At 40.3% G+C, this 18,338-nt stretch overlaps 1 non-coding gene across 1 annotated transcript; it reads left to right on the top strand.

The window, feature by feature from the left end:
- The first annotated feature begins 5,079 nt into the window (after positions 1 to 5,079).
- Positions 5,080 to 5,154, top strand: Trnas-cga (transfer RNA serine (anticodon CGA)). Its single transcript has one exon. It is a non-coding gene; the product is annotated as a tRNA-Ser (tRNA).
- Positions 5,155 to 18,338: the final 13,184 nt, after the last annotated feature.

The raw sequence follows: 18,338 nt of genomic DNA on the forward strand, positions 1-18,338 counted from the left end.
TCTATCAGTACCGCTTTCATAGCAAATTAACCAACAACGTTATACGGTTTACGGCGAGAAAGGAAGAATGAATTTATTGTTGGTATTAATAACGATCATCCTCCTTTAACTCCTCTGCATTACTGCAGATGACGTGTCACTGAGCGCATTTGTTCTGTGCATGCAGTACACGTGAGGCGCCTAGTTGTTTCCACTGCACTGTGTGGCATACGAAGGTTCTGTTATAGTTGTCTAACCTGCTGTCTTCAAGTTGATGTCCCCAGAGCAGGAAACAGCAAGCAGGTCGTAGGTCCTGTATCTTGAGGCTGAAACTGACTTTTAGCGAGGTTCTGTTCTGAAATAATGTATCACTTCTTTGGGATGCCACTCGCGTATTTGCATACAGCCACACGAGAAGACTACATGATCTTAATACAACACCTTATGATACAGCAAAGTACATGATCAAACACAATGTTTACGAAAATATATCTTTACACTAATTTGTGGCACGTGTCTGAGCCTCATGACTACCGGAGCGAATCTTTTAATACTGAATACTGGCAAACACATCCTGCCACAAACGACATGACTGTACATCTCGACTGCCTAATCCAGAGTGACGAACAGGCTCAAATGGTTCAAATGGCTCTGAGCACTATGGGACTTAACTGCTGTGGTCATCAGTCCCCTAGAACTTAGAACTACTTAAACCTAACTAACCTAAGGACATCACACACATCCATGCTCGAGGCAGGATTCGAACCTGTGACCGTAGCGGTCGCGCGGTTCCAGACTGTAGCGCCTAGAACCGCTCAGCCACTCCGGCCGGCAGTGACGAACAGGAACTTAAATAAAAATTGGAAACACATCCTACGACAGACAACATGTCTGTTCTTCTCGACTGCCTAATCCAGAGTGACGAACAGCCCGAAACACTTCGCGCGCCATACCAGATAAGGCGTGACCCGAACGCTTCCGAAGTGTTTCGTCTGCAATTTCTTCAGTCTTTTGTTTTTGATTTAAATTGTTTTTAATAATTCTAAAATGACTGATTGATAGTCAGCTGTTGAGAGATATTTATATAAAAAGTGAAGTAATTCCAATGAGTAATTCAACTAATAATAATAACTATACATTAACGTTTTGGCGCCCTTGCTCAGAACACAGCAGCCAATCACAGGGCAGTAGCAGCAGTAGCATTATGCAGGCGGTCTTTCTCACGGGAATGGTACCGAATCTAACATCTGTCACAGATACCTCACACCACATTTCGTCATCTATATACTTCTTGCATCTCCACTGATCTGGGAACAGCTTCTTGGAGCCTAATATGAGAGCTGCCTAAGCCAGAAATATTACAGGGTGCCATGTTCAAAGATATTAACATCTGTGCAAAATCAGTGGAATGGGCAGTTAAGGAAAACGAAAGAAGGGAAATAAAGCAGGGTTGATGAGAGATTTTCGGCGGACGAAATGTATAGTAATGATGATCTGAACGACTCATGGAGTAACAGCTAGTGAAAATGGTATATAAAGGTGTAGTAAGAAACCTGCGATTGAAGTTTTTGATATTCTGCAAGCGATTTCTGGTCGCTGAGTAGCTTCCATGTCAACTATAAACGAACGTCTCTGAAGAATGATTAATTAATAAACAATATCTTTGTGAGGGCATAGCGTAAATAACTGCTTTATGCGTCTTTTCTATTAAATAGATGACCACGTGCTTACAGATACCTACCGGCGTTGCTACCAAACATGAAAATCAGCGACTGTAAGCTGAAAATAATAAATAATATAATAGTCCACCCCTTCCCCCCCCCTCCCCCCCCCCTGGATATTCCTTCATGTTCTGCTTAAAATTTTGTCACACTTTCTTTTCCGAAAAATTGTTTGATTCAAGCCTATTTCTCGCCTGAGAGCGTCGATAATTACTGGTTCCTATCAAGTACGACAGAAAATCGACTACTGCATTTTGAAAATAATAGTGCACCTAGACATTCACCCATGTATTGTTCCAAATATATTTATAATTTTCACACTCGCTGTATGATTCACATTGTAGAATCAGTAATTATTTCGGCGTGTATTCGAGTAAAATAAAGAAAAGGCACCACGCCAACTTAGCAAAATCAATGAAGGCAGAGACCGCAGAGGTCAGCCGTCGTCCACGTATGTCCTTGGGTAAGAGAGGCTTCAGCAGTAGCAATCACCGACTCATAGACACGCTAAAACCAGTTATCTGTAGAAATTGCAACAAAATAACTAGTAAATACATCCTGGATCTAATACACCACTATTTAATAGCGAGGAAGACTGGTGAAATTGTAGAACTCATAGAGATTAAATTTCATTCCGGAATTAAATACCGACTAGCGGGAACTGCAGTTAGCATCGTAACATACAGCATAAAATTCTCATACACCTATTACCTCCTGAAAATAAAGGAATAAACAAATCTTTTATGGCAGAAAAAGATGTAAAAGCTAGGGAAGTTGTAGCCATTCACGTAGAGACAACCATGATTCGTGAACCCCGGAAAAATCAAGGAATACAATAGAGTCAATTGCGAAAGAAACGCCTCAGCCATAGATCTTTCTCCGCCTACTTGAATAGAAACAGCGCATGGGAGACATTCTACTGTTAATGAGATGAAGTAACTATCGGTGATGTAAAGGACAGGGCAAGCGCTATGAGAAAGGCAGAGTTTTTAAAAGGAGCTGTCGATTCTTGTTTACTGCTTGCCGCATTCCACTGGCCCTGTTGGCCCTGTTCGTGAAGATACAATCATGTGTTCATGTTCCTAGCACAGAAGACAAAAATCTTGAAGGAATAAGGGTCGTTAAAATTAATTAAGGAACTGAGTAAATATCTGTATGAAAACAACTGGCTATCTGTCAGCTTCTATCTAGTAGTATATACAAGAATTTTAATCTATAGGCAAATTGAAGAATAAGTACCCTAAAATGTGTATATGAAGAGTTTCAGGTGTCACTTTGATACATTTGTAAATCCTTTTAGTTTGTGATGGCTAAAAAGTATGAAAGCTAGGCGGCCAAATAAATTGATAATAAAGGGAGAGGCTTCTTTGTATACGTACATGTGCATCGGAAAGTGAACGCAGCAAGAACGAATATAGGCTCCCTTCTCTTACGTAGCGAAATCAGAATTATTTATTTAGAAGAAAATTCGCATTCTAAATTAACTGGGCAGTCGATATATTTATTTGCTTGTCCTGCTACACAGGTGCTTACACAGTAACAAGCGTAACCTGCGATGTACCTTGTGGCTATTGGTGCAATCTGAAGATGAAATATTTCGGGACCAGCACTAGGATAGTTGCAGAAATACTAGTTACGACATACTATCATATTTTGTTTGGTTTAGAGGAGTCCAATGTTGTGTATTAGCACGAAAGTTTGTATCTGGGTTGTGGAGGCAGTTTTACAAGCTAAGTGAAGATATGCAGAGAGAGAATACTAGTAAGGAGGGAAAGTAAAGTGAAAAGAATAAATAGAGATAAAAATGGACATCGAAATCTGAACCTTTGTTACAGAGTGTGTTATGTTTTCAAATTGCTTGACGGATTAAAATTGTGTGACGGACCTACCGTCAGGACCCCATTGTCCTAATGGTGCTGTCTTAGACTGCCACAGCTGTGGACGTGTACGAGGTGGGGAGAAGACTCGAGAGAACGTCTTTACTTCTCGGTAAGAGAGAAAGACACCCAGTTTGGATGATGTAAGATACAAAAGATGAATCTGCTGGTAGAACTACAGTGTAGGTGCGTTTAAATGAATTTCGATTTGGTCTTGGGAGATAACACGATTGATTATATTGACGACCAGAGGTGAGAAAGGATAGAAGAGATGCAGGCAAGTCTCGAAAGAAGGTCCAGCTCACAGGGATAACGCACAACAGCAGTGAAGGCTGACGGCAATGACAGAAAGACAACGCCAGACGGCGAGACAAAGGACGGTCCAGACGGAAACACTGCGATCGCCCTACAGCCATTAGCATTCAACTCGTGTTAAGAGGCTGGGACACCTACAGACGTCCTTACAATGTTATTTATTATATGGCTATCACTTTCAGTGCAGTATCTTCAGGGCTTAACTGCAGCTGAGGGGGTTAACTCCAATCGTACACACCATTCATTAGTGGGCAACATCTACAAAATACTGGTAGTTACAGGTAGTCGGCGGAACCAGTTCAAAGATGTTACCCACTGATGAATCGTGTATATGACTGGAGTTAACGCCCTCACCATCAGTTAAGGCCTGTACATAGTTTACTGAAGCACTGAGCTGGTAGCCATGTAATAAATAACATCGTAAGGACGGCTGTAGGTGTTTCATTTTGTTACGTAAGTGAAAGGCTGAAGTCCCTCGAACCTCCAGTCACAAGGATGGACGTACAACAACGTGTTAGAGGAGGCCGGTTCAAATCTAGTAATCGTGATTTAGATTTTATGTGATTATACTTAGATTTAGTTTCTCTTCATCAAGACTACGTGGGATCCTTTTCTCCTCCTTTCCAGTTCGAGACAACTTCCAGTCACTGATAACCTCGCCAACAGAACATCAATATTACTAAGCAACTATCCTGCAGCCTGGGACGCCGTTACCTATCTAAAGCACCCAGTGGCAACAAAAATTTAATTTTCAATATTTCAAAAAGATGTGTGTGAAATCTTATGGGACTTAACTGCAAAGGTCATCAGTCCCTAAGCTTACACATTACTTAACCTAAATTATCCTAAGGACAAACACACACACACCCATGACCGAGGGAGGACTCGAACCTCCGCCGAGACCAACCGCATAGTCCATGACTGCAGCGCCTAAGACCGCTCGGCTAATCCCGCGTGGTTTCAATATTTCACGTAGTTATTGGCCGAATTTAGAATAGTTAAATTGTTGCAATTTTTTTTTACATGATGGCTTGGTTGGAGACCGTGGCTCTTATTTAAAAACAAATACTGATGGTTCCAGAATGAGATTTTCACTCTGCAGCGGAGTGTGCGCTGATATGAAACTTCCTGGCAGATTAAAACTGTGTACTGGCAGAAGTAAATCTGTGATTACCGGTCGTGAGTCGTGCTTCGGTAGCTCAGTTGGTAGAGCACTTGCCCGCGAAAGGCAAAGGTCCCGAGTTCGAGTCTCGGTCGGGCAGACAGTTTTAATCTGCCAGGAAGTTTCAAATACTGATGGTGTTGAAACAGCAACCAGATACAAATTTATTTTAAGTTCCTTTATTCAAAAGGTCTACATCTACATCTACATACATACTCCGCAATCCACCATACGGTGCGTGGCGGAGGGTACCTCGTACCACAACTAGCATCTTCTCTCCCTGTTCCACTCCCAAACAGAACGAGGGAAAAATGACCGCCGATATGCCTCTGTACGAGCCCTAATCTCTCTTATCTTATCTTATCTTTGTGGTCTTTACGCGAAATATAAGTTGGCGCCAGTAAAATTGTACTGCACTCAGCCTCAAATGCTGGTTCTCTAAATTTCCTCAGTAGCGATAGGGTTCCAAATGGTTCTGAGCACTATGGGACATAACATCTGAGGTTGTCAGTCCCCTAGAACTTAGAACTACTTAAACCTAACTAACCTAATTACATCACACACATCCATGCACGTGGCAGGGGCGGACCTGCGACCGTAGCGGTCGCGCGGTTCCAGACTGAAGCGCCTAGAACCGCTCGGCCACTTCGGCCGGCGATAGGGATCCCAAAGGTACCACTACCGGTTTACAATTCATCGTCAGACAGCTTGCAAACTCTTTGTATGTACCATACAAGTACTTGTAAACACTTTCTATCTATCAAAACATGTGATGCATGTTATAAATGTATTCTGTGACAAATCTAAAGTGCTCAATGGTATAAATTTATGTGTGCAACGATAAGAATGAGGTGAAAACTACGAAAATAATTTGTTGAACGAAAACTATGAAAACAAATACTCTAGACTGACGTTTCACAACTAATCAATATATATATAAAACGCACCACATGTTCTAACGAAGATTCTAAATCGGTAATGGTGCCTTTTGAATATAGGATCTTAAAATAAATTTGTGACTGTTTTCTGTCTCAACACCATCAACATTAGTTGAATTGTTGTCATGATTGTTGTGACTAGAAGAAACCTCTTTCGTCTGGCCACAACTGTGGATTATTTGATGGGAGAAGGTTCACCAGACTATAAAGCAAGAGATACTATTTGAATTCATCACATAAACAAGTATAAGCTTAACTTTGCCACGTTTCTTTACCACAGCTATACTGGATAATATACACATGTCGTGGACTAGCAAAGCATCACTTCATACACTAATTGACAAACCTTGCTCTTGAAGCATAACGTTAAACTCTGACAAAAGTAGGGTCTATATGACCATCTGAAACTACACGAACACTGCCCTACACGATGTCGGTGCAGATTGCAGCAAGCCCTCGCTAAAGTCTGTGGGTCGATTTATCGTTGCCAACTCTAGCGTGGAAACGCAGTCTCTGGACATATCACAATAATTTATTCTTTAATAGATGTAGTCTAATATAAAAAGTTTAACACAACAGGACAGGTATTATATTTAGAAGCTGTGGGTTTGTCTTCAGGCAACAAAACTGACGGTGCGCAAATACTTCGATCTTATTCAGTCAAAATTTGAGAATGAGCGCACTAGGCGACTTCCAACAAGCTTTACATATAATTTTAAACTCCTACGAGACTTTTTCTTGCTGACATCCCCCACAAAATGACGAAAGAAAAAAAAACATTATCGTTTATTACATTTTTGCTTTTTATGCAGTGAAACTTTACCATCAGACATGACGTTTTAATTTATTATTTCTTTACTACCAATTCTATTCGCAACACAGTTTGCAGACAGTATCCACGCATGCCGCTGAAAGTACCTGGAAACTCATATCATTCTGCTACACGTAGATCATAAAATACGACGTCGTAAACATTGAGATGCACGTATGAGTTGATTTTCCTTACACAGGAACACAAATTACCCAAACTACATTCATCGGGTGTTTCATAATGAGAGCACTTAGCGACTTCAAATATATTTTAAGCATAATTATATACCTTTCCCACACCTTTTCTCGCTTACATGCTTAACGTCAAAATTTAACACATTAATTCCTTTGTAGTAATGAGACGTTTCAAGTTGTTTTACGCATGAGTTCGATTTTTCAAAGAATCGGAGGTTTACTGGTTTAACTAAACGGCTTTGATTTTTCTTCCAGCCAGTGTTAACAACGATGGCTGTTTGCTCAATAAATAAACTACAGACTGAAAATTTATTCAACAAAAGTGCGGTTAATTATTGACAATAATTTTAAAGATTTAGTACACGTTTTATTCTTGTCTTGTTCATAAATTAAAATTCAGATTACCGATTTCTACTATTACAAAATCATATTAATATCTAGAAAATATAAAACTGAGACGTTTGAAGTTGTTTTACGCATGAGTTCGATTCTTCAGAGAATCGGAGGTTTACTGGTTTAACTAAACGGCTTTGATTTTTCTTCCAGCCAGTGTTAACAACGATGGCTGTTTGCTCAATAAATAAACTACAGACTGAAAATTTATTCAACAAAAGCGCGGTTAATTATTGACACGTTTTATTCTTTTCTTGTTCACAATTTAAAATTCAGATTACCGATTTCTATTTTTACACAATCATATTAATATCTAGAAAATATACAACTGAGACGTTTGAAGTTGTTTTACGCATGAGTTCGATTCTTCAAAGAAGCGGAGGTTTACTGGTTTAACTAAACGGCTTTGATTTTTCTTCCAGCCAGTGTTAACAACGATAGCTGTTTGCTCAATAAATAAACTACAGACTGAAAATTTATTCAACAAAAGCGCGGTTAATTATTGACAATAATTTTAAAGATTCAGTACACGTTTTATTCTTGTCTTGTTCACAAATTAAAATTCAGATTACCGATTTCTATTATTACACAATCATATTAATATCTAGAAAATATAAAACTGAAAGAGAACACGTCACGATGTACTTGGTTAAAATTGGTAACACGTATTAAACGGTGTATTGTGTACGTATGCACTATCATCATTAATCCGCAACACGAGCTATAATTTGCTATACAGACAAATAAAACTTGTACTTCACAATCAGGTCGCGTTCTCCAAAAGCGTGCAGCTTTACACTTTAACGGTTGGTACAGGCCACCGATGAACTGACTGTGTGGTTATCTACATTCATATTCTCTAAAGGTATTCAACAATACTTACCTGAAGTAAATCCTTTCTTTAAAAAAATAGGTTTCTTATTACTATTTGCGTTGTTGAATGCTAGAATAAAAATATTTTGCAATAAGCTATGCTTGAAAATCAGCCTTTTCTTAATAAATCGTTTTATGGCAATTGTGACTCCATAAAACTAATATGAATAGCGGAAAATTGCTTTTTTTGTATGCAATGATAAGATTCGCTGAAGACATTGCTATACTCTGTGAGAGCCTGGAAGAGTTACAGCACCTGCTGTATAGAATGAACAGTCGAATGACAACAAAAACTATGAGAAAACTGAAGAAAGACGAAAATAATGAAGAGTACCGATACCAAAAATGAGAGTAACGATAAAATTAACTTTAGAATCGGGGAAAAAAAGTAGAAGTGCAGTAATTCGGCTACCTTGTATGGAAAATAACGTGTGTCGGAAGAAGTAGTTTTACACGGGCAAAGAGGTGACTGCTGGCCGGAAGAAGTATACTACTGTTAACCGGCCTTAATATTGAGGAAGCCATTTCTGAGAATGTACGTTTGGAGCACAGCGTTGTAGGGTAGTGAACTATGCACAGACCGTGGAAAAAATGGAGAAAAAGGTAATAGAAGCGTTTGGGGTGTGGTGCCGTACGAGGATGCTAAAAGATAGATAAAATTGTAGGGAATTATGAAGTTCTCTGCAAAAATCAGCGAAGAATGGAACAAATGCAAAACACCGAGAAGATGAAGAATCTGGATGATAGGACGTCTGTTAAAACGTCCGGGAATAACTTCCATGTTACTAGAGGGAGCTGTAAAGGGGAAAAAAAACTGTGTGGGAGGAGAAACCTGAAATATATCCAACAAATAAACGTACATACACTTCTGTAGAAGCGAGTTCATCGTCTCACCAGGTTGCACTCGTGTTACAACGTATCTTATCTAATGAAAAAATACGTGCAAAGAACAGAATATATATTCAGAATAATGGAGCCTAGCTTTGGTGTGAAATATCCGAAGAAAATCATCAAATATTACAATTACTGGCAACTTTGCTAAAGATATCAGTAGGGAATTTAGTCTTTTTGAGTGGCTTTGTTTCTACTTGGGTTTCTCAGTACTTTGTCAAATTCTTCACGCAGTACCATGTCCCCTATCTCGTGTTCATCTACGTCGTCTCCCCTTTCTTTATTATTGGCTTCAACTTCGTTTCCCTCACACAGCTCATCCATATACTTCGCAAGCCTTTCAGCTTTCCCTTCTTTGTTCAGGAATGGTTTTACATCTGAGCTCTGTTCCTAATGGTCGTATCTACCTTTCCCCGAGTGATATATCTTCTATATCCTCACATTTGTCCTCTAGCCATTCCCGCTTAACCATTTTGCACTTCCTGTTAATCTCATTTTTTAGACTTTTTATTCCGTTTCTCCTGCTTCATTTGCTGCATTTTTGTATTTTCTCCGTTCATCAGTGCAATTCCTGTGATATACAAAGATTTCTATCGAGCCATATCTTTTTTCTATCTGACCCTCTGCAGCCTTACCTATCTCATCTCTCAAAACAACCTACTCCTCATCTGCTGCATTCTTTTCCACTGTTTCAGTTAATCGTTTTCTAATGATGCCTCTGAAACTATCAAAAATATCTGGTTCTTTCAACTTATCCAGGTCCCATCTGCTTAATATGCCACCTTTTGCAGTTTTTTCAGTTTTAATCTACAGTTCATAACCAATGATTTGTGGCCAGAGTCCACATCAGCCACTGGAAGTGTCTTACACTTTAAAATCTAGTTCCGAAATCTCTGTCCTACCATTATGTAATCAATCGAAATCTTTCTGTGTCTCCACGCCTCTTCCATGAATACAACCTTCTTTCATGAACCTTAAACCAAGTGTTCATGATAATTAAATTATGCTCTGCGAAAAATTGTGCCAGGCGTCTTCGTATTTCATTCCTTTCCCTCAGTCCATATTCACCTACTATTTCTCCTTCCCTTCTTCTTCATACTATAGAATTCTAGTCTACCGTTTCAATTATATTTTCTGCTCCCTTAACTATCTGAATAACACTTTTATCTCATCATACATTCTTTCAATCCCTTCATCATCTGCGTAGCTAGTTGGCACATAAACTTGTATTGCTATGGTGGATGTTGGCTTCGTGTCTGTCTTCGCTACAATAAAGAGTTCATTATGCTGTTCATAGTAGCTTGCCCGCATTCCTATTTTCTGTTCATTATTAGACCTACTCCTCTGTTAACCCTATTTTGTATTTATAGCCTTGCATTCACTTGACCAGAAGTCCTGTTCCCCTTGCCACCGGACTTCACTAATCCTCACCATATCTAACATCAACCTATCCATTTCCCTTTTTAAATTTTCTGACCTACCTGCCCGATTAAGGTGTCTAACATTCCACTCTCCGACCCGTAGATTGCCAGTTTTCTTTCTCTTGATAACGACCTCCCCCTGAGTAGTCCCCGCCCGAAGATACGATTGTGGTACTATTTTATCTCCGAAAAATTTTATCCAAGAGGATTCCATCATCATCCAACCGCAGAATAGAGCTGCGTGCCTTCAGGAAAAATAACGGCTGTGTTTCCTCTTTTTTTTCAACCGTTCGCAGTATCAGCATAGCAAGGCCCTACTGACCGATGTGTCTGATGTTACAAAGCCAGATCAGTCAGTCATCCAGACTGTTGCCGCTGCAACTACTGAAAAGGGTGTTGTCCCTCTTCAGCTACCACGCCCTTGTCTGGCATCTCTGCAGACACCTCTCCGTTGAGGTTGTACCTACGGTATGGCTGTCTGTATCGTTGAGGCACGCAAGCCCCCGAGCACGGCAAAACCTATCGTTCAACGGAGACGGCAGTTGCGAAGTAGTGATTACAAAATCTGACGAAAGAGGGCGCTGTAACATCTACATAAAATGCGTAATGTAAATAGCGCTCCACAGCACAGGAAATCTGTTCCATCGTTGAAAGGTGAAGGAAGGTTAGCATAGCAAAGCAAGCGGTAGAAATCATGTATCGCATTGAAAATGTGTGTTTCTGGGATTGGAATATCTACAGGTTGTAACACGGCACTACGGAAACAAGGAGCACTTCTGACAAGATTTAATGCTACCGAACGACGCGATGTGAAAACCGCCCGCAGACCTTCGCCAAATTCGAACGGGAAGGTAAGGAATGTTGGTCACGGACCAACTGTGGATTAATTCAGAAAAATCCGAGTAGATCCGTGCAAAGAACAAAGAAGAGTTATGGCTTCATTTGCAAGAAGAGTCCCAGCATGTTCTCAATACCAACACAGTCTACACACGTTCCCATTCAAAATGCAAAGTCAGCACATCAAACTCATATCCGCTGTGAAACAAAGGACTGACTCAAGAACTAGGTTCTCACAGTAATTGATATTGTTGGCTGCATCTGGTTCGCGGATGAAGTATAGTTCCACGTTCGTGAATAAAAAAAGGGGATCTCGTGATTCTGAAAACCCCTGTTCCTGCGAAGCGAAACCACTGTGTTTTTCCAAATTAACCTTTCGGGCTGTGCTGTACAGCAGAGACATTATCACTGGTTTTTCAAATGTGAGAATCGGTAACTAGTGGACTTCACATTTCAATTTTGGTGCAATTTGTCGTCACACAGAAAACTTTGGAGGACTGTCCAGACACCGGGTTGTCCATACAAGATGGGGCTCGGTCGCGTCCGATCCATCAGGTATTTCGCTTTCGTTATAAGTACTTGGGGAATAGATCCATTGTATTCGATTATGGAAAATTTACTGGAGCAGGCATGGACTGGCCTCCGTATTCAGCCGAGGTGAAGCTTGCGGTGTACCGTTTGTAAGAATGACTTCAAAAACTGGTTGCAGATGACAAGTTCATTAATGAAACTTCCTGGCAGATTAAAACTGTGTGCCGCACCGAGACTCGAACTCAGGACCTTTGCCTTTCGCGGGCGAGTGTTCTACCATGTGAGCTACCCAAGTACGACTCACGACCCGCCCTCACGGCTTCAATACTGCCAGTGCTTCGTCTCCTACCTTCCAAACTTCACAGAAGCACTTCTGCAAACATTGCAGAAATTGTATTCCTCGAAGAAAGGATATTGCGGAGACATGGCTTAGACACAGCCTGGAGAATGTTTCTAGAAAGAGATTTCCACTCTGCAGCGGAATGTCCGCTAATATGAAACTTACTGGCAGATTAAAACTGTGTGCCGGACCGAGACTCGAACTCTTGACCTTTGCCTCTCGTGGGCAAGTGCTCTACCCGAATTCGAGTCTCGGTCCGGCACACAGTTTTAATCTGCCAGGAAGTTTCATATCAGCGAACACCCCGGTGCAGAGTGAAAATCTCATTCTGGAAGTTCATTAATGCATAGAAGGGTGGTGCAGATTACAGTGCCATCTGTTCTCAGCTTTCGCAGCTGCTATTTCGAAATTTCTGAATAAAAATCTTACAGCTTTCACAGTAAAATTTTCATAATAAACATACCGTTTGCCTATTCTCCTAACAATTTTCGTTGCCATTCTTCTTAATTTTAAGTTGCATGTACCCCTAAATACAAAATACCATTATCAGGTCGATACGAGCAAAATGATTTGTTGTGAATTGTTCCAAACCATGAGTTCCCTGCAGCACGCGCGATCGAACAGGAAAAGTCTGCAGTCTTGGCAGTTGTAGATAATTTCTCGTCCGGCGGTGTTTGTGTATGGAAATGCGACGTATTTAATTATATACTCGATTAACAAGAGTTATGGCTTCATTTGCAAGTTACAGGTGCGTAGCGTGAACTCCGTAAACCGTTCGATTTCCAAATAATTGCGGTGTCGGAGGCTTATCTATGCATCGCGGCAGGCGCAGGCGGACGCGAGTCAAATTTCTCGCACTCACGCGATACATTATCGCGAACCAGTTTCGAATCGGTCGCCTGCCGCAGGGCAATGCGAACATGTGGGTAACGAGCCTAATTAAATGTTATTAAGCAATTCCGGCCTCGTCGATAGTTTACGGCAATTTCCATTGCTCTGTTTCTTGTTACATAACGCGCTGATCTGTAGAGAGGAAAAAGTAAAATGTTCGACACGAGTTCTTGAAGCACGTGTTCGCCAAAAGCATGCAACAGAAAGTGATACTTCGAGTGCTTATGCTCCTTTATGAAGGAAAAGCACATCGGGAACAGTGAAGAGAATTTGGTGTCAATTCGTAGCAAATAAACTGTGCTCTTTGGGGAGATTTAACCTATAAATAATAATTGGTATTGTTGATTTTATCGTTGCAGTCTTTAGTCCGAAGACCGATTTAATGAATATCTCCACCTTTGCAAGAGACTAAATCTCACAAGTACCGCAGATTATACCCACTTGCACCTGCGTACCAAAGACATGTCTTGGTATTCCTGTTAAATTTTCAAAATCCCCCCGCTTTCCATTACCACCCGTCCCTCCCAGTCACCCTTCTCTTTCTTCAACCTTCCCATTCCATCCACTAACAAACTGACAATTCCCTGATGCCTCTGGAAGTATCCTCTCTATTCCTTTTAGTCATTTTGTGTCGTAAATTCCCTTTTTATCAAATTCTATTCGCTGCCTCCTCTGTGGTAGCTGCCATTAAGAACAGCTCATATTTCTTTGAATGCTACGTTTTATTAACTGCTGAGAATGTATTTGCAAAAGAGTAATAAGTAACACAACGCCTTTTTTTCTGAAAGTAGATCAGTTTCATTCAGGATTCCAATAAACAATATTATTTCAAAATTTTAAACATGGATGAAGCAGCAACTGTTGAAAATATTCACGGTAAATGATAACAGCCAAACAGTTGCAGGATAAAGATTTATTAAAATCCTTGACCACGGTTTCGGAATATCTAAATATACCTTCATCAGAAGCAAAAATACACCTGAACAGGGAGACACCCTCACTAACAAAAACGTAGCACCATAACTGGGAGAGAGAGAGAGAGAGAGAGAGAGAGAGAGAGAGAGAGAGAGAGAGAGAGAGAGAGAGAGAGAGAGAACTAGCGTGAAGAGGGTGTGAAAGCCTTAGGACAGACATTTTCACCGAGAGAGGGCACTTGTGGTATGCGCGAGACACTCGCGCACATTAAAACCCAGGGATACATAGTCATGCGCATCAAAAATTTAAAATTGTGCTAATCCAAACCCTCTGTCTTAATAGATAAAACTTATCAGAACTATTTAAGACACCTACATACAATAGAAAATATGAACCAATTTGCCTGTGCCCTAGTGTCAAGCAAATGACGCTTGCGCTAAGGAACACATCCAACGAGAGAGGGCACTAGTGTTATCCGCGAGAATCTCGCGTAACTTAAGACTAGGATACATACTAGCGAAACGAACAAAAGGTGGTAGTATATCGAAACCATCTCTCGTTGTGAATAACAAAACATAACAGAATCATTTAAACCACACATACACATCGAAAACCGCGAACAGCAAACATCAAAAATACGTAAAATCCCAACAAGACAGGAAAGGAGCATCTCACCGGCATCAAAAGGCAAGAAAACTAACTTGTAGTCAGCCAAACTATATTACGTTAGAGCAAGGAGTGGTTTGAAACTATCCAAAAAATTTTTGTTTCTAAGCTGTACCTGTTCGTTGAGAATAAAACCATATTTTTGAGACAGATGCTTGAAAATCTCTAGTTCCTCGAACAGGTCCAGTTTGTAATCCTTACTGACTTCGTGCAGCAATTCCACGTCATCCGGTTTATGTGGCGTATGCTGTAAGAGCAATAGACGTTCAGCAAACGTGGAATTGTACATGATTTCCCCATTTTTACCTAGCTTGTGTTCTTTATATCTTACTTTAATGGGTCTACCTGTCTGTCCAATGTAATAGTTGGGGCGGTCGTTACAAGCAATTTTGTAAACTCCGGATTTAGTGCCTAGTTGTTCCCGTGCCCCAGTAGTATGAATCACTCTTTGTTTCAAGCTATTATTTACCGAAAAGGCAACTCTGTAAGCGTATTGCTTCAGTAGAAGTCTCCTTATCTTGCATGATACGTTCCCAAAAAGTGGAATAGGAATAACAAACAAATAAACAATATTATTCCCCACTATTTTGGCTAATGCGACGGTCTTACGCCACCTTCGTGGGAGTACCCACATGACCACATGGTACCACTTTACTGGTCGATGCCGCAACCAATGTCTTCCTGTATCAATACCCTCTCCATCACACACGTACTGCTTCCCGTGGACTGTCTTTCATTGGGCCAAACAGATGGAAGTCGGGGGGTGCGAGATCAGGGCTGTAGTTTGTACGAAGACGAACCAGTCCAATGAAGTTTTTAGAGCTCCTCTCGGAAGCTCAAACTTGAGTTAGGCTTTAAGTTCTCATCGATAATGAGAAGCTATATTACATTTATATGGCGACGAACACGCTGCAATCGTTTCTCCAGTTTCCAGACGATCCGCGCGGCCGGCCGCCATTTGGGATATTAGACATGTTTGCCCCACCTTGTTGTGATGATGGCAGACGCCTCCCCCAACGACTCACCATGCTTTTTTTCACTGGTAGGTCTCTGTAGACATTCTGCAAGTGCCTATGAATATCTGAGAAGCTCTGTTTTTCCGTCAAATGAAACTCAGTGACAGCTCTCAAATGGAACGCATCTCCGCTGTAGTCATCATGTGGAAGGCTGCGTATTGCGCCGCCACCCAACGGAACTTCATGAAACTACAGGGTCTGAAGCAGGAATATTTCATAATTTCGCTCTAGAAATTTCGCATTCTTTCAACTGAAATTGGCCTATAAAAAGTGTTGTCTTACTTACTTAACGCCCCTCGTACGTGATAACCACAGATGTCACACTCTCAGATGTTAATTAGTTATCCGATTTATCCCTCTAATCTTCTACGTTCTCCTGCACCAGTAGATAGCAGAAGCTTCCGTTTTACTTCGATCCGTACTGTTGTTTACGTTTCTATTCCGCATGTTAAAAAAAATCTGTTTTCCAGGAAGGCTATTCTTGCTATTTCCTTTCTGCATTTTATATCCTGTCTATCTTGCCCATCGTCTATGTTTTTGCTACCAAAAAAGGAAAACTCGTCCACTACTTCCAGTACCTCATTTCCTAATCTTATTCAAACAGCATAATCTAATTTAATTTCAACTGTATTCCGTTCGTCTTGTCTTACTTGTGTTGATATTCATCTTACAATCTCTTTTCAAAATGCTATCCATTCCGTCAAACGATATTCCAAGTCGTTTTTAGTGTCTAAGTTTTTATTGCTTCGCCTTGAACATTAATATTCTTTTAGAATTTCTCCTTGGTTTCCTTTACTACTTGCTCAATGATTAGACTGAATAGCACTTGTAGACTGCACCGTATCAATGCCTGCTTCCCTTTCACGTTTCCTCGCTTCTTTACAAGCTTTAGATATGCTTTCATTCTCTGTATTTTATGCCTACAAGTTTCAAATTTTCTAAGACCGGCTTCCAGTCAGTATTATTGAAAACTTATCTATTTTTTCAAATGTTATAAAAATAGGCATTTCTTTCTTCGGTCTATCTTCAAAGATATGACGTATGCTCGATACTGACTGGCGTGTTTCTGCATATCTGCAGAACTCAAATTGATCTTCTTCCTCCAGGTCAGCTTTTAGCAAACTTAACACTCTTTCGTAAATAATTCAGCTCAGTAATTTGTATCTCTGAATTTATATTCCAGCAAGTAAGTAGACGTCGAATATTTCAGTACAGCGCTGCTACGTTCTGTTGCTTTCATTAGTTTGTCTGCTACCGTATTTTCTATTTGTCTAGAGCATCTGCAGTGATGAAGTACCTTTATCGAAGTGTGCTAGCATATTTTAATGTGACAAAGATCGTTAACTCGCTGATGAAACACTGTCGTAAGTCAGCAACTTGTTTCCTCCTGTCAGTGAAATAATATGGCAGCTGAATACGCACTGGTGCTGTCTTACATCACGTGTCTCTTAATTACTTGTTTCAATATAAAATGAGATAGTGAGTGTTTTAAATTTAGTCTTGAATGTATGCACCACCTGCTCTCTCAACAACCTTGACACACACCCGACACTCCACACCACCATGTAATGTCTCTTGCAGCGGTCTCTCCGCGATATTTTCAGAAATTTTATAAATTATATAACTCAGTACATATCTCGAAATATCTCTTCTTATCTTACCGATTATCAATGCAAAGTAGTTTCAAGCCCAATTATTCCTTGGAGCGTCCATTTACTCCATGGAATAGCTTCTCTGCTATCTATGTTTTCTCTTCAAAAAAAGAATGGAGACTTCTTGCCGATTAGTCGTGAAAGAAGGATGTATATGTATGTATTGTTGAGCTAGTCGCCATCTTGATGAGATTCTGTATGAGAAGGAATTTAATACATGAACTAAACTAAAGTAAGTGTGTTCGCGTATTATTTAACGGATTATTATTATTGACAGTGTCTGCTTACTACGCTGTGTTGCACGGGATCAGTGGGGAACGTCTGATTTACACTGGACGAACCTGCCGTTTTGTATGCTCAAGATATCCAGTTACTTCAAATAAATAGGCTAACACGGTCTTACCAGCAGATCTCCGGTCTTCCCCATGTGATCACCGAAAGTTAATAATTATTACAAATGTTTCCAGGAGATCGACTGACAATTTTCGTCGCACCGCGACTTCGAAATTGCTTCACTGCCTTATGGAATTTAAGTTAAGCTTAATTTAATCAGGATAGAACAGTATTGAACTGTGTGAATGTGATAAGCCTGCTTTGTCAATGAAAATTCCCTTAATATACGCATGTTTTTACTATCCTGATCAGTGAAGCTAAATCAGGCCGGTGTGAGAGAGGTTTTTTTAAATTTTAGATCCCATACAAAAATATATTAAAACCAGTAATCCTCTTATCTCAGCCTGATTTTGTGATGATGTTACAGACTTTCAGGGATGATGGAGAAGGTGAAACATATCAATTTGAGTTAAGGGACCCTTGTCCGGGCACTACAGAGTCGAAATTTACTAGCGAAAATGGTTCTTATACATCTAAGTGTGGACCTCTTCCACTGCAAGGTCTTCGCTTTCCATGTTTTTT

Source organism: Schistocerca cancellata, chromosome 2 (assembly GCF_023864275.1).
Source record: "Schistocerca cancellata isolate TAMUIC-IGC-003103 chromosome 2, iqSchCanc2.1, whole genome shotgun sequence".
Taxonomy (NCBI): Eukaryota; Metazoa; Arthropoda; class Insecta; order Orthoptera; family Acrididae; genus Schistocerca; species Schistocerca cancellata.